Below are 25,776 nucleotides of genomic sequence, written 5' to 3' on the forward strand. Positions count from 1 at the left end.
TTGCTTGGTCCTTTCCAACACCGCACTCACCGTGTGGGGGATAACGGAACTTGCCTGTCCATTACTCTCTGGAAGTGGGTAATTTAAGGGGGGGTGTCATTATGTAGTGTGACAGCACGAGTCTGGGGGCTTACAGACCTACGTTCTTGCCACCTTGTGACAAAGGGAAATCATTTTGGGGTTCCCAGTTTCCTGATCTACAAAACGAGAAGTTTGGACTAGATGCTCTTTTAGAGTTCTTCCAGTGTAAGCCATCAGTGTTTGTAAACATGATCATCCCAGCAGGATCTCTATTTTTAAAAAGTAGATTTTTTTTTAACACTTTTTGAGTCAGGGTCTCACTCTGCTGCCCAGGCTGGCCTTGAACTCATGGTCCTCCTGCTTCAGCCTCCTGAGTAGCTTCGATGACAGGCTGTGCCCCACACCTGGCTCTTAAACATGATTTTGAAAAATGAATTTATACACAGTGATCAATTGTATAGTTCTGTATGCCAGCAGCAATAAATTGGACAATAAAGTTTTAAAGTATCATTACCATAGCATCAAATGCATCAAATGCTTAGGAATAAATTTAATAAGTGTATAAAATGTCTGCCCTGAGAAAGATAAAACATTGTGGAGAGAAATTAAGGAAGACACACACAAACAGAGAGAGACATCATGCTCATGGATTAGAAGAATCAATATTGCTAAGGTGCCTGGTCTCTCCAAATTGATCTATAAATTCAGTGCAACCCCAACCAAAATTCTAGTGGATTTTTAAAAATACACGTTAACGTGTTTATTCTAAGATTTAGGTGGAAATGCAAAGAAAATGCAAAGAACTTCAATAGCCAAAACAATCTGAAAAAACAAAAACAAATTTGAAGGATCCCCATGATCAATTAAAGAATAATTTACAATGTTAATAATTAAAGCAGTGTGGCATTGATATAAAAAAGAAATAGAACATAATGTAGAGTCCAGAAAAAGACCCAATCACATGTGGTCAATTGATTTGTGACAAATCATCACTCAATTCAGTAAAGGAAAGGAAACCCTCCCCTTGCTGAAAAAAAAAAATAAACACATAAAAAAGTGAAACCGAACCCTTCTCCATATTATCCCCAATTAGCCTGAGCTGGACCGTAGACCTGAGTATGAAAATCTAAACTATGAAACTTCTAGAAGAAAACGTAAGAGTGTGCTATTTTGTGACCTTGGGATAGAAAATATTTTTTAGAGATGTCATGAGAAACAGTAGCCAAGAAAAAGTTGATGAGTTAGGTTTGCTGAAGTTCAAAGCTGCTGCTTGTCCAAAGATGTCACCATATCCCCATTAACATGGAAAGACCACTCACAGTTTAGGAAAATGCTTGTAAGACTTATATCTGACAGAGAATTTCTTTCAAATATGCATAAAATCCTATCAATTACAAGAAGACAATCCAATAAACAGATTGGACAAAGGACTGGAGCAGAGACTTTACAAAGGACGATGTAGGAATACCCACGAGAATGGCCAAACTAAAACCCTGAGCACCCCAGCTATGGGCAAGGAGGTGGCCGACGACGTTCATCTTTGGCAGAGATTCCCAGGGGCACAACCTTTTAGCAATCGTGTTTGGAAGTTTTAAAAACGTTAACCCTCCGTTCACTCTATCACCCAGCAACTGAACTCTCATCTATTTTGACTTAAGACAAATAAAAACATGCCCACAAAAAGGTTTGTGCCAGAATGTTCATAGAACTTGGTTCATCAAAGCCCAGAACTGTAAGCAACCCAGGTGTCCAGCAACAGGGGATGAGTAAACAAATTGTGGTATCTCTCTCTGTAACAGAATACTTTTTGGCAATTAAAAAAGGGAACAAACTACTGAGACAGCAACATGAATGAGTCTGAAAAGCATTAACCCACGTTTAAAGAGGCCAGAGGTAAGAAATGAGAATTGAAGATCACGTTTCCGTGCAAGGAGGTATTAAGGTTTCAGGCTGAGGTGTCCCACAGATGCTCCTGGGTTCAGGAGTGATCACAAGAGCTACGACATTGGGCCGATCCCTTGGACAGATTAGTAGTTGAAAAGACACTACCCTGGGTGGTCATGAGGGGCAGGCAGGGCGTGGCCAGATGAAGTGGTCACTGCGGGGAGGTCCTTGGGGCAGGTGTCTTGTCTCCTGGCTTCTCTCCCTCTCTCTCTCTCTCTCTCTCTCTCTGTCTCTCTCTCTCTCTCTCTGCTTTCCAGCTGCCAAGAAGCGAGGAACCTCCTCAGCAAACCCTTCTTCGTGAAGTTCTGCCTCACTTTGGGCCTGACCATGAACTGGACCTCTGAAAGGGTGAGCCAAAATGAACTTTCCCCCTCGAAGTTGTTCTTATCGGGAATTTTGGTCACAATGACGCCAGGCAAAATCATCGTAAAGGAAATCAGCTGGACAAGGCCTGGGAGGTTGGTGGGGTCCATTCTGACTATACAGGGGGTAGAAGGGACTTTTGGGACAGATGAGGATGTTCTGTTTCTGGATCGTAGTGATGGTTACATGGTTATACCTCTGAGAAAACTGACGGTGGTGTCTGCTTTTAGTTGGTGAACTTTACTGTGTGCAAATCATACCTCCATAAAGATGATTGAAAAACCTCGAGGATGAGTCTTAGGATCCCTCTTTCACAGACAGGAGACGTGCGATCAGAGAGGTGATATCCTCTTCCCACGTCCACACAGCAAGAGTGACAGAGCCAGAATCTGATCCTCCATATGCACCTATTCCGAAGGTCGTGTTCTCTCCGTCACACTGAGACCTTGGAGTGACTGTGGGTGTCATGCGGGCCTCCAGCTGTCTCCATTTCTGGAACGCAGGAAGGCTCTTCCAAGGCCGGACTTTCTTAGGTGATCTTTCCCAGTTCCTCACCTGGCTTGTGTGATGCTCGGGACAGCACCAGGTGGCGGGGAGTTGGGTGTGTGGTGACTGAGTGCATCACAGGCGTGCCCGAGACCTCGACCCCTCTGACCCGGGCGCCTGGAGCTCTTGTGCCGGCCGCCCTTGCTGACATCGGCTTCAGGTGCCTACAAAGCACCACGTTCCATTTCATGAAGACGGGGGAGCCCTGACCTGGGCTGCTGGAATTCAGGAGTGAGGGGAGTACGGCCCAGTGCTCGTGGCCAAGGACCAGTGAGGAAGGGAGCGGAGGAAAAGACGGACTGGGGTGAGACTGGGCTTGAGGTGTGTGGGAGCCCATGAGCTGAGCAGCCGTTGGAGCTGGGCTTGTGGAGGTGTGTAAGAGGGAAGCAGAGGCTTTTCTGGTGAGGACCCCGATGTGGGCTAAGGACCTGGAATGTGTTCTATTGGGATGTGAGTGTGTGTGTGTGTGTGTGTGTGTGTGAGTGTGTGTGTGTGTGTGTGAGTATGTGTGTGTTTGTGAGTGAGTGTGTGAGTGTATGTGTGTGTGTGTGAGTGTGTGTGTGGGAGAGTGTGTGGGAGAGTGTGAGTGTGTGTGAGTGTGAGTGAGTGTATGTGTAAGTGTGTGTGTGTGACTGTGAGTGTGAGTGTGTGACTGTGTGTGTGTGTGAGTGTATGTGCATGTGAGAGTGTGTGTGAGTGTGGGTGTGAATGTGAGTGTGTGTGAGTGTGTGCATGAGAGTGTGTGAGTGTGTGAGAGTGTGTGTGAGTGCATGTGCATGTGTGAGTGTGTGTGAGTGTGGGTGTGAATGTGAGTGTATGTGTGTGTGTGTATGTGCATGTGTGAGTGTGTGTGAGTGTATGTGCATGTATGAGTGTGTGAGTGTGTGTGTGTGTGACTGTGTGTGAGTGTGAGTGTGTGACTGTGTGTGTGTGAGTGTATGTGCATGTGAGAGTGTGTGTGAGTGTGGGTGTGCATGAGAGTGTGTGAGTGTGTGAGAGTGAGAATGACCTGCTGGTCCTGGCCTTCGTGGCTGAGAGCTGGGCTCAGGGCTGGGAAGGCAGCCCCCCCTGGACCTCTGGTGCAGTGGCTTTCCTTTTCACACAGTGCTTGTTCCCAGCCCCCGCCGCCGTCTCCCCTGGGGAGGACATCCGTGGGGACAGTTCCTGTTTCCCTGCCTTTGCAGGCCCTGCCTTCCTGACTGTGATACGATTGTTTCTCTGGGCACAGTGTAAAGATGCCAGCAGAGAACGGAAGTACCTCATGCCTCAGCGATTTTTTTTTTAAGGCAAGAAAGAAAAGGCTATTGAACTTGGAAACCTGGACCCGAAGTCCTCTCTTCCTGGTGAGGGAGTGGGGGCATGGTGCAGGTCCATCCGTCGGCCTGGTGGCCAGATACCCAACATGGGAACCACTTGACTCCCATCCATCAGCTAAGCAGTGGCGACAGTCCTGAATTCCTTCTTTATCCCCAACTGCTACGCGTCCGCACTGTTCCCCTCGGGAACCTTGGAACATGGTCGTGGAGAACGGGCTCTCCATCTTTACCCTCCTCTCTACACATTCTCATTCCCATTCAATATCATTTCATTCACCCACCCACTCACCCACTTGTTCAACACATATTCCTTGCGTTTCTACCTGTGGTGTGATAAGAAATACGTGGATCTTTGTCCTTGGTTGCTGGCACAGAGCACCTAAAGCCCTGGGAACTTCAGAGTGATAGGAGTGGGTCTGTTATTCAGTCACACCTGAGTTTACGCTATTGTGGTGACTTAGGATGCTGCTGCTTACCTGAAACTCACCAGTTTCTAAGATGTTGACAGGGGTTGGAGATGAAGCTCAATAAACACTTTTGAACAAGATTCAGTGAGTCTCAGCACTGCTGGACACACCTGGAGGTGCTCCCAGGAGCACATGGACACTGCACGGCCTGCCCCACACACCACCGTGTCCTGGGTATCTTTTCCACCTGTTTTTTCCTGAATCGCATCCTTTACCATAAACTGGCAAACATGAAATGAAGTTCTGTGAGCCATTCTAGCAAGTCATCCAACCCGAGGAGGAGGTTGTGGGAATCCCGATTTCATGGCTGACAGGTGTATCACAGGCCCCGACTTGTTATTGGCTCTGAAGGGGATGAACCCTTGTGGGATCTGATGCGGATTCCAAGCAGATAGTGTCAGAATTGAGGCACACTGTGGGACACCCAGCTGGTGTCTGGAAAGTTGAAGAATTACTTGACGTGGAAAGACTCCACACATTTGCTGTCAGAAGTGTCGGGAAGAGTGCAGAGAAACAGTGCGAGCTTTTCCAGACTGCGTTATGCTCCAGAACAAGGTTTAGCCCAGGAATTGTGCTCAATATTAAAAGTGTGGTAGTGTTTGAGGCCCATTACTCTTTTTTAAATCAATCTTTCATTTATTTTGTAGTCATACATGGACACGGTCTTTATTTTGTGTGTCTGTTTATTTTTAGTGGTTCTGAGGATGGAACATGGTTCCTCACGTGCACAAGGCATGCTCGGGACAGGAAGTGTTTTGCATTTTAGATTTTCAGAGCAGACTTGGTCAACCTGTCCCAGGCGAGGAAATACTAGGAATTCATAAACAGTGAAATGGCAGAACAAAGGGGCACATCTCAAAGCTCTTGGAAGCCTGAACTTGTGTCTAACTCATCTTTAATCACTTTATAACACACACTACAATGCAAGGTGCATGACAGTGGCACCACAGCTACGTGCTGAATACATACTGATGGAGGGATTGAGAAGTCACATGACCACGAAGTCCTGGGCTTCCAGACCTGGACTTCACTCTGACCCTCCTCCTTCTTGGTGGGCACACCCCTGTGTGGGTTGTACAGGGAGGATGATAACACCTCTTCCACGGAGCGCCAGGGTGCAGGGGAGGGAGGGACGGCCAGGGCGGGGAACCAGATGGAGTCCCATGGGTGGCGCTGTCCTGTGCTGGGTGGTGTTTCAGAATGAGAAGTCTGGGATCACATGACTGATCGGGGGTCCCAGCGGAGTGAAAAGAAGAGCGTGAATGCGGCAGACTTCCCTGTGGAAGGACTGGCAGGACCCGCGTGAGAGGACCGGTGTAGGAGCGCGATCAGGACTCAGAAAACAACCTTCTTCTCCAAGGAAGAAGCCGCCAGCTCTGCCAGGGCCTTTCCCCAGTCCTGCTGAATGGGGGTCTGGTTCCATGCTGGTTCTTCTGTCGGAAGGGTGCTTGTTTGCATTGCAGCATGACTTTGTGGTCATTGAGAGCTGTATGTGATGCATCCGGTGAAAGAAAGGGGGGTGTGTGGACTTCAGGGGGAAGTTGTTATTCACAGGGTGCCGTCGCCATGTGGCCACATTTCCTCTGTCCCTCCCTGTTGCCTCCCCTGTCCTCTCTGGGTTTCCCTCGAGACTCTTTATTAAATGGGGTCAAAGAAGACTTGAGGGGACTGGAGTGGAGTTCTCCTTCCCTCGAGTTGGGTCAGGCCCTGTGAGGGGACTGGAGTGGAGTTCTCCTTCCCTCGAGTTGGGTCAGGCCCTGGTGAGGGGACTGGAGTGGAGAGTTCTCCTTCCCTCGAGTTGGGTCAGGCCCTGGGAGGGGACTGGAGTGGAGTTCTCCTTCCCTCGAGTTGGGTCAGGCCCTGTGAGGGGACTGGAGTGGAGTTCTCCTTCCCTCGAGTTGGGTCAGGCCCTGTGAGGGGACTGGAGTGGAGTTCTCCTTCCCTCGAGTTGGGTCAGGCCCTGTGAGGGGACTGGAGTGGAGTTCTCCTTCCCTCGAGTTGGGTCAGGTCCTGTGAGGGGACTGGAGTGGAGTTCTCCTTCCCTCGAGTTGGGTCAGGCCCTGGTGAGGGGACTGGAGTAGAGAGTTCTCCTTCCCTCGAGTTGGGTCAGGCCCTGTGAGGGGACTGGAGTGGAGTTCTCCTTCCCTCCAGTTGGGTCAGGCCCTGTGAGGGGACTGGAGTAGAGAGTTCTCCTTCCCTCGAGTTGGGTCAGGCCCTGTGAGGGGACTGGAGTGGAGTTCTCCTTCCCTCGAGTTGGGTCAGGCCCTGTGAGGGGACTGGAGTAGAGAGTTCTCCTTCCCTCGAGTTGGGTCAGGCCCTGTGAGGGGACTGGAGTGGAGTTCTCCTTCCCTCGAGTTGGGTCAGGCCCTGTGAGGGGACTGGAGTGGAGTTCTCCTTCCCTCGAGTGGGTCAGGCCCTGTGAGGGGACTGGAGTGGAGTTCTCCTTCCCTCGAGTTGGGTCAGGTCCTGTGAGGGAACTGGAGTGGAGTTCTCCTTCCCTCGAGTTGGGTCAGGCCCTGTGAGGGGACTGGAGTGGAGTTCTCCTTCCCTCGAGTTGGGTCAGGCCCTGGTGAGGGGACTGGAGTAGAGAGTTCTCCTTCCCTCGAGTGGGTCAGGCCCTGTGAGGGGACTGGAGTGGAGTTCTCCTTCCCTCGAGTTGGGTCAGGCCCTGTGAGGGGACTGGAGTGGAGTTCTCCTTCCCTCGAGTTGGGTCAGGCCCTGTGAGGGGACTGGAGTGGAGTTCTCCTTCCCTCGAGTTGGGTCAGGCCCTGGTGAGGGGACTGGAGTAGAGAGTTCTCCTTCCCTCGAGTTGGGTCAGGCCCTGTGAGGGGACTGGAGTGGAGTTCTCCTTCCCTCCAGTTGGGTCAGGCCCTGTGAGGGGACTGGAGTAGAGAGTTCTCCTTCCCTCGAGTTGGGTCAGGCCCTGTGAGGGGACTGGAGTGGAGTTCTCCTTCCCTCGAGTTGGGTCAGGCCCTGTGAGGGGACTGGAGTAGAGAGTTCTCCTTCCCTCGAGTTGGGTCAGGCCCTGTGAGGGGACTGGAGTGGAGTTCTCCTTCCCTCGAGTTGGGTCAGGCCCTGTGAGGGGACTGGAGTGGAGTTCTCCTTCCCTCGAGTGGGTCAGGCCCTGTGAGGGGACTGGAGTGGAGTTCTCCTTCCCTCGAGTTGGGTCAGGTCCTGTGAGGGAACTGGAGTGGAGTTCTCCTTCCCTCGAGTTGGGTCAGGCCCTGTGAGGGGACTGGAGTGGAGTTCTCCTTCCCTCGAGTTGGGTCAGGCCCTGGTGAGGGGACTGGAGTAGAGAGTTCTCCTTCCCTCGAGTGGGTCAGGCCCTGTGAGGGGACTGGAGTGGAGTTCTCCTTCCCTCGAGTTGGGTCAGGTCCTGTGAGGGGACTGGAGTGGAGTTCTCCTTCCCTCGAGTTGGGTCAGGCCCTGTGAGGGGACTGGAGTGGAGTTCTCCTTCCCTCGAGTTGGGTCAGGCCCTGTGAGGGGACTGGAGTGGAGTTCTCCTTCCCTCGAGTTGGGTCAGGTCCTGTGAGGGGACTGGAGTGGAGTTCTCCTTCCCTCGAGTTGGGTCAGGCCCTGTGAGGGGACTGGAGTGGAGTTCTCCTTCCCTCGAGTTGGGTCAGGCCCTGTGAGGGGACTGGAGTGGAGAGTTCTCCTTCCCTCGAGTTGGGTCAGGCCCTGGTGAGGGGACTGGAGTGGAGTTCTCCTTCCCTCGAGTTGGGTCAGGCCCTGGTGAGGGGACTGGAGTGGAGTTCTCCTTCCCTCGAGTTGGGTCAGGCCCTGTGAGGGGACTGGAGTAGAGAGTTCTCCTTCCCTCGAGTTGGGTCAGGCCCTGTGAGGGGACTGGAGTGGAGTTCTCCTTCCCTCCAGTTGGGTCAGGCCCTGTGAGGGGACTGGAGTGGAGTTCTCCTTCCCTCGAGTTGGGTCAGGCCCTGTGAGGGGACTGGAGTAGAGAGTTCTCCTTCCCTCGAGTTGGGTCAGGCCCTGTGAGGGGACTGGAGTGGAGTTCTCCTTCCCTCGAGTTGGGTCAGGCCCTGTGAGGGGACTGGAGTAGAGAGTTCTCCTTCCCTCCAGTTGGGTCAGGTCCTGTGAGGGGACTGGAGTGGAGTTCTCCTTCCCTCGAGTTGGGTCAGGCCCTGTGAGGGGACTGGAGTGGAGAGTTCTCCTTCCCTTTAGTTGGGTCAGGCCCTGTGAGGGGACTGGAGTGGAGTTCTCCTTCCCTCCAGTTGGGTCAGGCCCTGTGAGGGGACTGGAGTGGAGAGTTCTCCTTCCCTCGAGTTGGGTCAGGCCCTGTGAGGGGACTGGAGTGGAGTTCTCCTTCCCTCGAGTTGGGTCAGGCCCTGTGAGGGACTGGAGTGGAGTTCTCCTTCCCTCGAGTTGGGTCAGGCCCTGTGAGGGGACTGGAGTGGAGTTCTCCTTCCCTCCAGTTGGGTCAGGCCCTGGTACAATGGTTTTTCTTGAGGGTCTGAAGGAGAAGGAGATCTCCTAGAAAGTTTCAAAGCGGCCACTTCAACCCCACCTCTTTCGGGGGGGCATGAAGGAATTTTCTTTGGTTTCACCTTGGGAGCCTGGTGGGGCTCTGGAGGTAGGATCCGGGGGACTGCGGGGTGCCTCCTAGACTCTCCGGGTTTTGACGCGGTCTATACTAAGCCTCCAGCAACTGTCTATGTCAGTCAGACGTTCCTACCGGCTTCCTTCCCACCGGCTTCCTTCCCACCGGCTTCCTTCCCATCGGCTTCCTTCCCACCGGCTTCCTCCCCACCGGCTTCCTTCCCACCGGCTTTCTTCCCATCGGCTTCCTTCCCACCGGCTTCCTTCCCCCCGGCTTCCTTCCTACCGGCTTCGGCTCTCGCTGCAGTCTCTTGTGCCAGTAGATGAATTCTCTGCATCTCCCGTTTTCAGGCTGATGGTTTGTCCTGTGACCTCAGTTTCCTGATGACCTAAGAAGGGTGGTGATTTTCAGCTTATTCGACGTTTTTCTTGTTGTGAGAACGGAGGTGATGACTTCCCACCTCTGTACGTGTTGGACCAGAACTGAACTAAAGGCTGATTTGGAAGCCAGAAAGAAACAGTTTCCTTAATTATTCAGGGTGAAAGGAATGGCCCTTTTCCCCTTTAAATACCGATTACTTATTGTTCATTCGTTTACTCAAAAATTTTCTTTAAAATGTCTTTTTTTGGGATAGGGTTTTGCTACGTTGCCAAGGCTGTCCTCAAACCTGCAGTCCTCCTGCCTCAGCCTCCCTGGTGCTGGGATCCCAGGTGTGTGCCTCTGGGCCAAGACAACAAAATCTGTTGAAGACTTTAATGTGCATTGCACTGTGCGGAAGTGTGGGGGAGTCACAGAGAAGAGTAGGACACATTCCTTGTCTAAAACTATGTGACATTCTCCTTCCCTAAAGGTGCCCCCCACACCTGAAGCTTGTTTTTCTCCTACAATTCAACCAGTGCAGTAGAGAGCACAGGGTTTAGCCTGCTGCTGGAATCAAAGATCTTCGCGCAAACATTGATTCTGCTGCTTATCAGCTATGTAATTTATGCATGTTTTTTAGCTTCTGTGAGGGTCACAATAATGTTGGGCTTTTGTGAGAATCACATAGAATAGAGGAAATAGTCAGTAAAGATAGTTATTTTGATTATTTTCTCTGATCGACCCGCAGTCTGTTGATGAAGTGCCAGGAATTCTTAGACAGGTAATATTTAAAATTCTTTGATAAAATATGCAGAACATCGACCTTACCATTTTAATGATACGTACATGTTGACTTAAGTATGAAATCGTTGTGCCACCAATTTCCAGAATCTTTTCGTTTTGCAGAATGGAAACTCTCGGTATCCACTGGACCACTTTGCTTTTCCCTCTCCCCTGATTCCCTGGCGACCACCATGCGACTTTATGTTTCTGTAACATTTTTTTTGCATCATTGTTTTAGTCAGGGTCCTCTAGAGGAGCAGAATCAACAGGAAGTGTGATTATGAAAGGGGACTTATTGGGGGGCTTACCATGACCAGAAGCTGGACAGTCCACAGTGGCCGTCTGCAGGCTGGAAAGCTGGAGGGACCAGGAGCTGCACAGTCCAAGAGGTGAAGCCCCAGAACCAGAGGGATGGACGGTGCTACCCTAGTCCAAGACCAAAGGCTTCTGCAGACTCCCTGGAGAGTCAGCAAAGCCCACTCGGGAAGAGGGAGGAAGCAAGAGTCTGATGTCCTCAGACCACGGCAGCGGCCACCAAGACCCGCTCAGGAAGAATGGAGCTCGCGCCTGCTGCTGCTCCTGTTCTCCAGCTTTTGTTCCACCGGAGGTGCTGCCTGAGGGCCTCACCTCAGTGTGCGGTCCCACAGGCCAATCATCCCTAGGCCACCCTACTGACCCACCCAGCAGACCTTAGTCATCCGCGTGTCTTCATCCCATCAAGCTGACAATTCAAAGCCACCATTAAAATCACGAACATGGATTTCCACTTGGAGTGGGATCTGAAGGCTTTACCCCACTCCTGGGCCAAGTACTTGGTCTATTCATGAACATGAACCTCTGTTTGCCTTTGTCAGGGCCAAGTCCTCGGTTTTCCAAGGAGCTGGCGATCCCTCCAAGTGGGGCTTCCTGTGATGTCAACAAGGTGCGGTCCTGTGGTCCCCAAGCCGCAGCCTGGCCTTCTTAATCTGTGTGTCAAGGTGCTGTCCTGTGGTCCCCAAGGCGCAGCCTGGCCTTCTCAATCTGTGTGTCAGAGTGGTTGCGGGTCACCTGAGCTCTGACCAGCAACCCTGACCCTGCCAGGTGCAGATTCCGACCCAGGCAGCTGAGATCCGATTTGTGTTTTTCACTCTGGGATTTGCAGCTCTATAAATCGTTTCTTTCCCCCCTCATTCTCCTTTATCCCATAAGCACCCAGTAACGAGTTGCACAAATCCAAAAATAAAGGCCAAGCAGGGCAGGGGGCAGGTTTCTGTGGTGTGTGGGTGGGAGGTGGGGAGAAGGAGACGGGGTTGGGAACTCTCCACGGCCCTGGACAGACCACGGCCCCTGCAGTGAGGGCTCTGAGGAAGAGGCGGGCCAAGGTGCAGGGTAGCCCAGAGCTCACCCCTTCAGCCATGGCAGGGTTCCATGCAGAAAAGGAGGTTTGAAGACCCAGCAGCAAAATGAGAAGTCAAGTTGGTGGATAAGAGGACAAGTGGAGTGACTGAGTTGGGGGTTAAAGACAGAAAATGCAGGCCAGGGGGCAGTGTGAGGGTCTCCCCGAGCCCCCAGGGAGAGGTGGGGCCCGTTGGTTTGATATTAAATTGGGGGAAGGAGTTGGACAGGAGAAAGGGTCTCCTGGGGATGGTTCCTCCACCTCTCAGCCTGTCCACAAAAGGCCGGGGACCTGGCCCTTCCCCAGTCATAGCGGGTGACTGAGGGGAGTCCTCGGGTCCCTGGATGGCCTTGGACCGCTCCCAGAGGCCTCCTGCCTGGAGATTCCAGAGGGCGCCGTGGCCAGCAGGAACCTGGAAGTCTGTCTCCGCCCCCCACGGTCAAGTGCTGGGCCCCACTCCCTCGGGGTGACGCCGGCCGCCCTGGTCCCCTGTGCGGGGATTGCGGAGGACGTGAGCCCTGCCCGCAATGATGCCCAGTGGGCACCTGCTCAGCCGCCTGGCGCCCAGCGCGTCTCTGATGTCCTGGTAGACCTTGGGGCAGCGCCACCCCCTGGAGATGGCAGGGGAGGGGGAGGGGTCTGGCCACTGTCCGCAGCTGTCCTGTGCCCCACATTCCCAGTCCTGCCATTCATCATCCCGGTCAGGTCCACGAAGCTCCCTTCCCCAAGCGGGGGACAGCCCACTACATCCCGCTGGCAGGCCTGGCCCTGGCAGGTGGCCACCTGTGGCGCCAGGAAGGGGCTAGATCCAAAGCCACGGTGAAGAGCCAGGGTCCACCAGGCACGGGATGCCCAGGCCCACGTCCCTCCCGCTCCCTCTGGGAGCACCCTGGCCGCAGCTCCAGCGGGCTCCGCCTGGTCCCGGGCTCAGGGGACCACCTGGCCGTCCCGCTTCTCAGGGCTGCAGGGTCAGGGTCGTGGCCAGCCGCGGCCTCCTCCCTCAGCGGCCACCTCTGTGCCCCCCGTGCCTCTGTCCCTGTGTTTCTCTCTTCCAGTTCTGTATCCCTGGTCTTTGGAATCTCACTGTGATCTGCTCTCTCCGCCACCCCACTTTCCACCTTCAGCTAAGACAGGGCACTCCGGCCCACAGCTCTCCTGTCTCCCCTTCTTTCCAGTGAACTCTCTCAGTTCTTCTTTGCACTTTACCAAGGAACATGAGCACATCAAGGTTTTTGCATAATTTCTTAAATTGAGCACCCCCTGTCTTCCCTCTTAGATGTGAGCAAGATAAATGTCACAGGTCAGATATACCAGCTCCATTCTCAGGGTTCTCCAAAACTTCTCTCTCATCTTTTCCAAGTAAGTAATCGTCTACTGCTGCATAACACATTGCCTCAAAACGTCATTTCGTAAAACAGGGCACATGCACTAACAGTTTTTGTGGGTCAGGATCAGGGGATGGCTTCACTGGGCACACAGCTCAGATTTCAGGTCAGAGTGCAGCCGAGGTGTTAGGCCCCGGTCAACACGGTCTGACTGGGCGGGGATCTGCTTCCAGGCTGTCTCCTGGTCACTGGCAGGGTTCTCTCCTCCTGGGCCTCGGAGGTTGCGGTCTGCGGACTGCCGACCATCTTTGCCGGTTGGGCTGTCCCATAGAGGCAGCTCATAACATGCAGTTGGCTTCACCAAAGTGAATGAAAGGTAGGGTGGTGGTCGGGGGAATGGCTTCGTAGCTTCAGGTACGGGGACGGGTGAGGCAAGGAGAGTGTGAATGTCACACAGCCCTGAGAGCTTCTGCAGAAACTGACACACCCCAGTTCTCCCCACTGCCAGGCCACAGCTGATTCCTTAGGCTCTGGCCCAAATCCTGTGCTGCTCGTGACTTGAATCCACCCCATTCCTCCCGCCTCCTCCTTTATTCAGGTATTCTACCTCAATGCCTGCGACCAAAGTGCCAGACAAGAAAAACTCAGGGTTGGGGGGGACAAATTCTCTCGTTCATAGTTTCAGAGATTTAGTCCGTGATCAGCTGACTGCATTTCTCTGGGCCCCAAGTGAGGGAGGACCCCAGGGCAGAAAGGCAGGGTGGGCAAGCTGTCTGCTTGGAGCAGCCAGCAGGCAGAGAGAGGAGGCCAAGGTGGGGGCTTGGGGGGCAGGGGTGGGAGAAACTGCATGCAAGATGCACCTTTCCAGAGCAAGTCCCCAGGACCCGTCTCCTCCACCCACTCCCCACATGCCTAAGTCACCAGCCACCTAGTCAGTCCATTCAGACGAAGATGGACTGGTGGGGTTACAACTCCCACAGTCTGCTCATCGCATCTCTGAATGTTCTTGCATGAACAGAGGAGTTTTGGGTGATGCCTCGTATCTGAACCCTCTCTACCTCATGGTATCTGTAAACTCCTGGAAGTAAAACTCAAATGCTTTATTGGCTGTTATCACACTCTGCTCTGTGGGAGGCTAGTTCCTGTAAGTGTACCCCCAGCTCTCAGCAGACTGAGTTCCTGGGGGGTAGAGCTCTTGTCTCTTTTGGCCCTCGCACAGTTCCCGGAACACAGGAAGCAGTCCACCATTTGTTGAATTGCAAACAGCCATGCAGCCTGGGAACCCAGGATGTGTGCCTATAGGATGTCGTTAAGGGCAGTCACAGAAAAAAGAAACTCCACCCTTCTCAAATAGCCCTGCGTGGCTGACCTAGACCAGGACAGCTGCCTGGCTGTGCCTCTAGGGATTAGTCAGGGACCAGGAGAGTCTGCAGGAACTGTGGGCTGCTAAGGACCACAAGACGCTGATATCTGAGCTCCGGGTAGGAAGTTGGGAGTCAGGGTATCTTATTATAATCTTTCCATTTAAAGAAATACTCCCCATGACCTTAGTAAAGCCAGGGGTAGCATTGGATGCTCAGAAAACTCTCTATGAAGTGGGTATTATTGTACCGATTTTAAGGATGCAAACATCAAACATTCAGAGGGAAAAATGACTAGAGGAAACTTAGCTAAACTGTGACTCAGATGTGACTCAGACTCGGTACTTCATGATCGCCACTTATCAAGTACCTAAAATATGGCAGATCTCTGCTAGCGTGCTGAAGATTTTGGAAAGTGTGAGGCATGAATCTTATCTTTCAAGAGGCTATACTCCAGATTTGAGTTTGAGGGTGGGTGAGGTGGTTGCTACAGTATAACTAAGTGTAATTCAAGATAGTGAACAGCACTATACACATGTGTGTGTTAATATATGGGAACTCGGTAGAAATAGAATTGATTAATGGCAACTGGGCAGACTGGGGAAAGTTTCTTAGAGGAGGCAGAGACTAAAGGAAAGATAAGACTCTTGGTTGAAGAAGGAGATCTCTGTTCCTGCCTCCACCATGTCTCACGGTCTAATTATGGACAGAGTGGACCTCTTGACTCTTAGGTGTGACAGGGATTAGAATGCAGCTTTTCTTGGTAACAGACATGAACTCAAACCTACGCCAGGCAATCCTGGATTTGCAACCAAAGGGATCAATCTGAGTAAATTTTTATAGAACAATTTAGTGAATTGGATTCACTAAAGTCAACTTCCTAAGTGACTAAATGAGAAGGATCAGGCGCTCTGTGGACAACGGAGCTCTGTTCCCATGTGAAATATCACGACGTTCCTTAGTCTTTTCTTTGTTTCTTCTCTACATTTAATTTTGCGAAGATAAATGCAGGACTTTATATTTATCTTGATCATATCTCATCTTGTTTCCCTGGGGAGATCATTTTGGAGGCTGACTCTGCGATTCTTTGTATTTTCTATTTTCAGCTTTATTTGTGCTCTATAAACGTCTTCTGGTGTGTTTATCCAACTGATGGTTAAACATATTGAACAAGACGGGGCTGAGTGCAGCAGGCAGAGGCAGGCAGTGGTGGATCAGCAACTGCGGGGACAGTCATGTCCTAGCACCCAGTAGGGCGTGGCATGAACACCCTGGAAGGCTCAGTGACAGGGATTTGTAGTGCACTTGGCTCCTTCCACTGAGTGGTCAAGGCGTGTGGACCACCTTCAAGGGTGGTAGGAGACCCCTGCCACAATAACAACTCCACCTCTCAGTTTCCTAGCGCTTTCCTGTGGACCATCTCACTGGCTTTCACAACACCTCGTGAGAGCCGGTGCGCAGGCCTTGTGATGATGATTCTCAGGCAACTCTGATGAAAGCCCAGTTTCCAGACGTGAAGTGACTTCCTGAGGCTCACATGGCAGTAAGCAGGAGATCTGTGTCTCAAGTCCTCTTCTGACTCCCAGACCTGTATTTATTTTTTTTTTTAACTTGCTTAATAAAAACAGCCATTTTCATCGAAAGCTAAAAACATCGTGCTTTCCTTTATGTCACTCCTCGCACTTGAAAGGACCAGCTAGTTGCACGTTGTCACTAGACCCTGTTTTGGGAGGGCAGGGTCTGTGCGGGGCTCTGACAGCTGTGCTTTGTGTCTATACAGTGTCTGGCACGGCCGTGTGTGTGTGCTCGATGAATGTGTGCCAGATAAGTGCATAAATGATCAAACTATTATCTAGATGCGATCGTTAGTAATAACAGTCTTATTTATCAGGGCTAGGGTTTAAATGGCTCTTTTCCTTTAAGCACTGAATAAATACGGCCATATGGCTACATGGATCACGTTCTCTTAATGACAAACTCCAGATAGCTGTAAGCACACTCTGTTTATCCTCTCGCACACCTTGGCAATAGGTGAGGGTTAGTGGTGTTGACATCTTACCACCCACGGGAACAGAGCCATTCCCCGTCTCGCCCGAGACTGCACAGGCGTTTCTAGGAGCAGCTGTTAATAGAATGTATGTTTCTTTATATTCAGGCCATTGCTGAGGAGGCTAAATCCTACTAAAGCTATCAGGCACCAGAGCCCTCTGCTGCTTTTCAAGGGTCTACAATGCTCCCAAATTAATTCATGGAAATGGCTGCCGGATTGGGCAAAAACAGCTGGTACTTCCCAGCAGAATTAGCTATAACCAGTTTAGTCACTTGCTGAGAGAAGGCAGGAAATCCTTACAAAGTCAGCCACGTTTCCCATAATAGAACAGCGAGTGAACCTGTTCCCGGGAGGCCCAGGTGCCTGGTTGATTTAGGAAGGTTCAGGGGCAGACAGAGATCTGTACTCTAAAGAATGTGGGGGAATTTAGAGCCAGCCTGGGGTCTTTGATTTGGTGACTTATTTAACAGATGGAGCAAATATTTTGAGAACAGCAAGAAGTATTTATTAGTGAAGTTGAAGCAGAAATATGAATAGGCACAAAACGCCGAGCCACATTCCAGCAGCTGTGTCTGTGGGACAGTATCATTCCTTTCCCCTGCCTCAGGTCGGCACCAGCCCCGGGTCTCCGTTCCCACCGGCTGGGCCCAAGACGCAGCAGGACAGCTGCACAGGCCGACTCGGGTCTACAGAGCCTATTCATTTAACAGCATGCTTTTTTTTTTTTTAAATCAAATGTTGCAAAAAAGCTACAAAGTTTGTAGAAATACCTGTTTTTCTTAACCATTTGAGACTCGGCTGCCAACTAGATTCTCTATGACCTTGAAAACCTTGGTCGCGCATACTTCCTGTAGATTCTCTTCTGCATGACAGCGGTACTCTGCACAACTACTCAATGATGCTGTTCTTTATACAAAAGGATCCAGGTCCAAATCACAGGCCTGGGTGTCACATCTGTCTGGTTGGTTCCAGTCTGGAATGTCCCTCGTCCTCCGGGACTGTCCTCTCGGTGGGTCTGAAGCCTGAGGCTTGTCTGCGCTTTCCTTGGTGGGCTCGGGCTCTGTGCCGCTGCAAGGAGCAACCCAGGACGGTGCTTCACCGCAGGCCACACGGGTGTGGCAGATATCGATGTTTTCATACAACTGATGTCCACTTTGGTTGCTTTAGTAAGAGAATGTCCACAAGTCTTCTGCAGAGTCAGGTTACTTCTTTTCTCTTTGTAATTAGTGAATGTTTTGTGTGGAAAAAAAAAAAATCACTGACGCTATGTGACTAGCCTGTTGCTCAACAAACCTTTACTGTTTTGCAGCTGTGTGGGTTCCTGTTTTCCTGTTTACTCAATAGATCACAATCTGATACTATCACTTTTTTTTCCTTTTTTGTGTGATACTGGGGATCGAACCCAGGGCCTTGTGCCTATGAGGCAAACACTCTACCAACTGAGCTAGACCCCAGCCCTTATTCTTTATTTTGATACTCAAATTGTTCCTAATTTGGCCATTGGAAGCCTCCTCAAGCTGCTGCCGATACCCTGTTATCATTCCTCGAGTACTTTACTGCCTTCTGCAAAAAAATAATGTTTTAGGCTCATTTTAGACTCTTTGTGCCTCAGCCTTGAATTCAGACATTTCCGCTCTAAGTGCAGAATGGTATTTAGAAGCCAGGATCCAGGCACTAGGTGTGCTCATCGCCACTGGGGAGTCCCTGCTCGGGAGCTCTGGGTGAGCCTAGCTGAGGATGCTGTGGAGGTCAGCACACACACTGACGTCCGTATGCACTTCTATATCTAGCTACGATAAACGGACATCTCCAGTTCCAGTCCAGCACCGTAAAGGTCATTCTGATTTTCTCATTTTCCATATTTGTAACTCCATTTTCTGAGGGTGGAAATCTGGCTGATCAATGCCCCGTATCGCTATCCCCTTACTGCAAACATGCCTCCCCACTCTGTTCCAGCTCTCGTTACCCACAACAGGCTTAGAAGAGGACCCCGGAAACTGGCTGATCCAAGTGCCCGAGTGCACAGCTGTGTTACCTTTTGTGGAAAAGGAAGGCTGATTCAGGGGAGACTGCTGAGTCCAGAGGGTGGGCAGCCACAGGATTCATGCCCGTGTCTCAGACCCTGACCAGGGATCTAACACTGGCCCGCTGGGTCTCAGAACTTAATGGACCAGCGACCCCTTTCCTCTCTCGTTTCTCCCATTTCGGAACCAGGCTGTCTCTGCCTGTTATTCTACACCCGCCCCACCACTGCTACATACAGCTACCTTCGGAGGTTCTGGGGGTTAAAGAAATTTCGCCTGCGTTTTGGGAGGATGCGATTCAGACGGACGAGTGTATTTTGTCCGTGGAAGGGTCATAGGTCGTTGGCAGGCAGAGGGCAGATGTGGGTGGGTAGAATTCTAGGATGTGTCCCGGGATTCCTGCCTCCTGGTGTGTATCACCGCATTCTGCCTGAACGTGGGTGGGGCTGTGCCTCTGCGGGGAATCGCTACTCAGGGTTACATCCCACTGTTGGATTCCATCTTAGGGGACTGGAAAGAAAGCCCCCTTCTCCTGCTGGCTTTGAACCGGTGACCCGGCCGCGAGAGGGTCACATGCAGGGAACTATGGGGCCTCTGGGAGGAGAGCGCAGCTCCCCTGAGCCTCATTCCTACAGACACAGAGCACTGGACTCTGCCAGGGACCTGGGAGTCAGGAGAGACCTGGGCTGTGGAGGGAGGTGCAGCCCGGCTGACCCTGACCCTCAGGACTGGGAGACACTACACGTGGAGTGGTTTGTTACCCCGCAATAAAAGGCTCAAGTGCTGTCCAAAGTTCCAGCCCTCGCCTGCTCCAGGTTTCTGCCCTTGACTCAGCCCCCCAAATTCCCAAACTGTAGACTTTCCCAACAGACAAGCACCGAGTCCTGCAATAAGTACTGGATTTACAGGCTCACTCTGGTTTACGGGCATCTTGGAGATTGGCCTGGGTTTCCAGGAACAAACCCGTTTTGTCATCCCATCTGCGTGTCGCCAGACTTGTACTTAAAGAGGATCATCCTCGGTTCTGTGCCGCGAGTGAACGGTCAAGAGCAGCAGCGGGAGACCAGGCAGGGGCGCCCGAGGGCTCAGCCAGGGGAAGTCAAGGGGTCTGCAGAGAAGCAGGGGGATTTGAGGGGAGCTAACAGGAGCCATTCTCCACCCGAGCCTGGAGATCACCCCTGCTGACATCGTTACTCAGGCTGATGGTTTAGTGTCCCATCTTCCCTTTATTTATGCACATAGATTAAGAGGATATTTTTAGAGTATAGGGATGACATTATTTTTCAATTTCGTACGTTGATCTTTATCCTTGTGACCAATTATCTGAAGCATTAAAAATCATTTAAAAACCTTTACAATGTTGACGTAAGTTCCTTCTATCCCTGATTTCTTCAGTGTTTTTAACATAAATGGGTGCTAAATTTTGTCAAATGCCTTTTCTGCATCTATTGAGATGACCGTGTGACTTTTGCCTTTGGTTCTATTTATGTGATAAGTTATACTTACTGTTTGCATCTGTTGAAACATCCTCGCGTCCCTAGAATGAAACCAACTCCATCATGATGTGCCATCTGCTTGACGGATGGTGGAGGACAATTGCTATGACTTTTTCGAGGACTTTTGCATCTGTGGTCACCTGGGATTTTTCCCCTTGGGGTTTCCCTATTTGGTTTTGGTGTCAGGGTGATATCAACTTCACAGAATGAGTGTGGGAGCGTTCCTGTTCCTATTTCATGGATACTTCATTTTAGGAGGATCGGCATGAGTTCTTCTTTAAGTTGTGGTGGAATCTGGCTGGGGATTTATGGGGTCCTGGTTTTTTCTTTGTTGGAAGTTTCCTCCTCTCCCTCCTTTTATTTGGTGCTGGGGACTGAACCCAGGGGTGCTTTACCACGGAGCCTTTTTATTTTGATTTTGAGACAGAGTCTCTCTAAGTTGACGAGGGCCTTGCTAAATTGCCGAAGCTGGCCTTAAAAGAGTGAGCCTCCTGCCTCAGCCTCCCAAACTGCTGGAATTATAAGTGGTGCCACTGTGACCAGTCTTTTTTTGTAATACATAAATTTTATTGCTGCTTTAATCTTAATGCTTCTTGTTAGTCTGCTTAGGTTTTCTATATCCTCTGGGTTCAAATGTGTTAGGTTGTATGTGTCTGGAAACCTGTCCATTTCTTCCAGATTTTCTAATTTATTGGAATACGAGTTTCCAAAATAGTCACTGATAATCCTCTCGATTTCAAAATAATGTTTTTAGCAAACCATTGCCCTTCCCATCCTAAGACAAACTAGTGGAAAATGCCTAAAAGAATTTAGAAGAACAAAATGGGCTGAAGGATGGTGAGAGGCAGGGAGAATCCACACCTGTCTTGGAGACTGGGTGCCATCTGTGTTGAACCTTGCTGAGGGGTGTGTTTGGGGAGCCGGACCTGGAATCCATAGCCTGCCCCTGACCACAGGACACCCACCCGCTGCCCCTGTCATGTCTCACCGCCCTCAGTTACTGGTATGCGTTACTACCTGTCGCATGTCCTTATTGACAAGTTCTAGTAACAAAGGAACCACTTACCAGACGCTGAAAGGGCTCCAATTTGGAGTGGGTAAGTGTGATTTTTAAATGACCTTTTAGGATGGAAATGAGACCAAGTTGAGTATTAGGAAAGCAGATGGTTGTTAGTTTTTAAAAATGAGTTTATTAAAACAACAGATCATGTCTGGCACAGTGGTGCACCCTGTGACTCAAGTGACGGAAGACGAGGATGGAGGATTGGGAGTTGGAGGCCAGCCAGCCCGCCCACTCAGCGAGACCCTGCCTCAAAACTCAAACGGCTAGTGTGTAGCTTAGGGTTCAGTCCCCAGCCTCCAGCAACACAAAACCAACCCCCAACCCATCAGCCATGGACAACCCATCAGCCATGGACAACCCATCAGCCATGGACAACCCATCAGCCATGGACAACAGATCAGCCATGGACAACTGATCAGCCATGGACAACCCATCAGCCATGGACAACCCATCAGCCATGGACAACCCATCAGCCATGGACAACAGATCAGTGATGGACAACCCATCAGCCACGGGCAACCCATCAGCCACGGACAACCCATCAGCCACGGACAACCCATCAGCCATGGACAACCCATCAGCGATGGACAACCCATCAGCCATGGACAACCCATCAGCCATGGACAACCCATCAGCCACGGACAACCCATCAGCCATGGGCAACCCATCAGCCATGGACAACCCATCAGCCATGGACAACCCATCAGCCATGGACAACCCATCAGCCATGGACAACAGATCAGTGATGGACAACCCATCAGCCACGGGCAACCCATCAGCCATGGGCAACCCATCAGCCATGGACAACCCATCAGCGATGGACAACCCATCAGCGATGGACAACCCATCAGCCATGGACAACCCATCAGCGATGGACAACCCATCAGCCATGGACAACCCATCAGCCATGGACAACCGACCAGCCATGGACAACCCATCAGCCATGGACAACCCATCAGCCATGGACAACAGATCAGTGATGGACAACCCATCAGCCACGGGCAACCCATCAGCCACAGGCAACCCATCAGCCATGGGCAACCCATCAGCCATGGACAACCCATCAGCCATGGACAACCCATCAGCCATGGACAACCGACCAGCCATGGACAACCGACCAGCGAGGGACTACTTGTCTGCTCAGGTCATGCCAACTTCCCTGCAGCGCTCTCCCTGGAGGTTTTACACGAGTCATACAAGACACACACGCACCCACACCCACTCACACTCACACACAACCCTTCCTTCCGGGTGTGAGGGCAGGCAGGGAGCGTGCAGACTCACCCGTGGCACCTCTGAGGATTTCCTCCTCCCGCTTTGCATTCCACAAACCCTGACCTCTACACCTCACCTTCGCCATCAGGGACAAAGCCCTCCTTCCCCCACACACTCTGAAAGTTGTCAAGTAATTTAAGCCAAAGCCTTTGCTGATAACCAAGGTGCTGACTGATAAGGAGGGTGTCAGCTGATAGGCGTAACACCGCGGAGATAGCTGCGTTTCCGCGGGGTCTTCTGAAGGGAGAGACCGCTGGGGCCTCCAAGAAAGAAACATGGCGGGATGCCCTCGGAGGCTGAGATTCGGGGACAGAGTCCCGGCAGGATCCCAGACTGCGTGTGCCCATCTGAGAGGGGCCGTCCGTCTGTGTGAGTCTGTCTCCTGACCGGCAGTGCGTTCCCCTTGGCACAGCAGGTTCCTTTTTCCAAAAGACCCCCACAGGCTAACCGCGACGGGGCAAACGTACATGAGCGCAGTCACGAAGTGTGAAGTCAAGCTTCGTCTCAGCCCCTGGAGGCACTGTGTCCCCAACGGTGGCTTTTCATGGCCTCACCTCACTGCCACACCCAAGGCAGGGAGTCCATGTCCCTCCTCCTCTCCTCCCCCCTTCCGACCCTTTTCTCCCCGATCCTGGCAATCTTTCAGCTTTTCCTTCCTGCCCAGTTTCTTCACCTTCTGCTTCACCCTCCTCCTCCTCATCCAGTGCTAGACACAGGTTGGAGTTGGGGACTGGGATGGGGACAATCAGCAGAGAGAGAATCGGACACGACTCGCTGGAGAAAGAAGAGTCCACCAGGCCGAGTGGCCGGCTGGTGCCCCCTCCTCTGCCCGGCGCCAGGCTTCTGGCTTCTCCCGACTGCCGTCACCCCCCTGGTCACCTCAGGACCTCTGCACTCCTTACAGGTGTGCAGCAGCCGCTCCTGTCCTGCTGGGTTCGTCCAGAGCAGACTTTTGCAGAGTGGGTGCTGCGTCCTCAGAAGCCTGTGGAATGCGGGTGCTGTCCTTCTCCACTCACAGAGCAAACAGCTGGGAATCCTGCCGCCTGCCAGCCGCCCTCTCCTGCCCCGGCCTCGCACCTCCAGATCCTGTGTCCCCCAGAGGTGCCCTGTCACATGGCTGTGGGTGGCCCGGGAGGTGCGGTTTCCTCTCCAACCTGTTTCTCCCAGGAGATCGCCTTTTGGAGCATGTTCTTGGAAAAGCGTCCATGCTTTAGGTCTGCTCAGCCAGCATTCTTTGTCCTGCCCTTGGCCGGCCCTCCAGGAAGTCCTCCCTGGTCTCTAATCTGCAGCCTCTTTGTAAGTCTGCTGTCATCTTCAGGAACTTTCCCTCGTTACGAGATTCCTCGAGGCCACGTAGAGGCCTGGCTGCCCAGTGCCCTCCTACCACCTCTGCGGGTTCCGGCCTCTCCCAGGTAAACCCCACCCTCACCTCGCCACCGTGCCTTAGAGACCACTGCCCGGAGCACACAGAGGCCCCCTGGGCGTGTTCGGTGTGCAGCGGGTCTCCTCTGCCCCAGCCCAGGGCCCCCTGAAGGCCCAGTGCCCTCACACAACAAAGTCCCTGGGCTATGGCGAAGCCGATTCCGTTCCTGGTGCCACCATTTCCTGAGACGAAGAGGAGGGTGCTTTACAGCGTTGTGAGCTCGCCCGGAACACGCCACGAAGCCCGAGGTGTTCTTCAGTCCTGTCACTGTTACTGTCACATCCACCTGGTTAGCCCACCAAAACCAAAGGGCCCCATCAAGTCCACTGGGACTGATCGTATTGGGTCCAGTCTTGTGAAAGTCACAGATGTCTAGAGGCTTTGCTTTCTGAGCTGACCTCAGTGATTCCAAGGGTCCCGAGGACAGCAGCTAAGGCCGCAGCAATCTTCTAACGGCAGCTGTTCCATCCCAACCTCAAACCACATGGCAAAATGTGTGTGGAAGGATCCTACCTTAAAAGAGAACACGCCACAGCATCCTGTTCTTTTTAAGTTCAGAGTCAGAGAAAATAGATCTATTGTGCTGTAGGTCAGGGGCGCTCGGTTTTCTGGTAACGTTAGCATGGACGTGGTCACTGTGAAGTTTCCTGGTGCTATACCACGATGATACATAGGCTTTTCTGTATTTGCGCTGTACTCCAACACGTTTTAAGTTGTTTGTCAAGATTTGGGCTGCTGTGCTGGGGAGCGGGTGGGGTGAGGACCTTATGTTACAAAACCTCTAAATGAGCTCAGTAATAGAAGGTGGGGTGTCCCCCAACCCTAACAGATATCTGCAGAGGAGCCTGACCAGGACCAGGCTGTCCGCAAAAGGGTCTGTAAAACTCGGGAGTTCTAGGAATATACTCTCTCTCCTGCTCTTGGAGGACGCCTTTCTGGATCTAGAAGGAGAGGAAGTGAGATGGCTCTCCCGCAGGAAAGCCATGAAGGCACACGCTCATCTCCGGGCACTAAGCAGTGACCGTGTGGCCCGGGCGCACATGCTCATCCCCCTGCACTAAGCAGTGACCGTGTGGCCCGGGCGGGATGGGGGGGGGAGCGGTTTGGGGCCAGGTCTTTGAGTCTCTGGCCTTGGAGGATGTTTCAGGCAGCAGAGGAGAGACTCAGGTATCAGGGACTCAGGGCCAAGTGTCCAGCAGAAGCAAGAGTCCATAAGCTGACCGCTGTCCGCTGCTTCCCAGGGAGCAGGTTCTGTTGGATTATAATTGAAATGAGTCCTAGGCGCCCAGCCTTCTCATCTTCCCGAGTCTCTTCCTGAGCCTCAGTTCTGAGTGCACTTGCCACCCCGTCTTTGTGGTCCTGGGCCTGAAGCCAGCGAGCCTTTACTCCCGAGCTCTTGTTATTTATATCCAACAAGGACCTTGACTAGGTACAAAAGCACCCTGTTCCAGCAAAAGATTTCAAATTCTGCTGACTATTCTTTACCTGGATTATCATCATCTATCTTCTCTTTCCCCTAATCAGAAATTATTTGGGGTTAACCATGCTCCTGTCTTTAAAGTATCAACATTTTTGCAGGCCAACTGATCATCCGTACTTCAGTGTGAATTCTTCCAATCCAGTTATTCTTTTCCCATCGAATCTGAGGTCAGATCAGCACATTAACAGGAAGGCGGAGGGAGAAGTGCAGAGAGGCTTTACTGTGGGGCTTGGGGCAGGCATGGGATAAGGTGCCAAGTGGGGAACCTTGGGAGGTCAGGGGACTAATGGGGTCACAGGATTGTGAGCAGGCAGGGGAAGAGGACACGGTGGGGCAGGGGAGGGCCGGGAGCCAGGTGTCCCAGGCCCAAGACGAGCCGGTGTTTCGCACACTCGTATTTCTGTCTTGTGTTGGGTCGGCAGTTGGGAGCTCCGCCTCCTCAGGGTCTGGGGGTGATCACAGGTGGTTTGTCACGTGACTACGACTCCCAGGTTGTGTTGCAGACACCATCAGGAGCAGCGGTGGGGGTTCAGGGTCCCCCCTGCCAACGGT

The 25,776-nt window shown here is 52.0% G+C and overlaps 1 non-coding gene across 1 annotated transcript; it reads right to left on the reverse strand.

Moving 5' to 3' along the window:
• Positions 1-17,844: 17,844 nt before the first annotated feature.
• Trnat-cgu (transfer RNA threonine (anticodon CGU)) lies at positions 17,845-17,917 on the reverse strand. Its single transcript has one exon. It is a non-coding gene; the product is annotated as a tRNA-Met (tRNA).
• Positions 17,918-25,776: the final 7,859 nt, after the last annotated feature.

The sequence above is a fragment of the Ictidomys tridecemlineatus genome, chromosome 11, assembly GCF_052094955.1.
Source record: "Ictidomys tridecemlineatus isolate mIctTri1 chromosome 11, mIctTri1.hap1, whole genome shotgun sequence".
Taxonomy (NCBI): Eukaryota; Metazoa; Chordata; class Mammalia; order Rodentia; family Sciuridae; genus Ictidomys; species Ictidomys tridecemlineatus.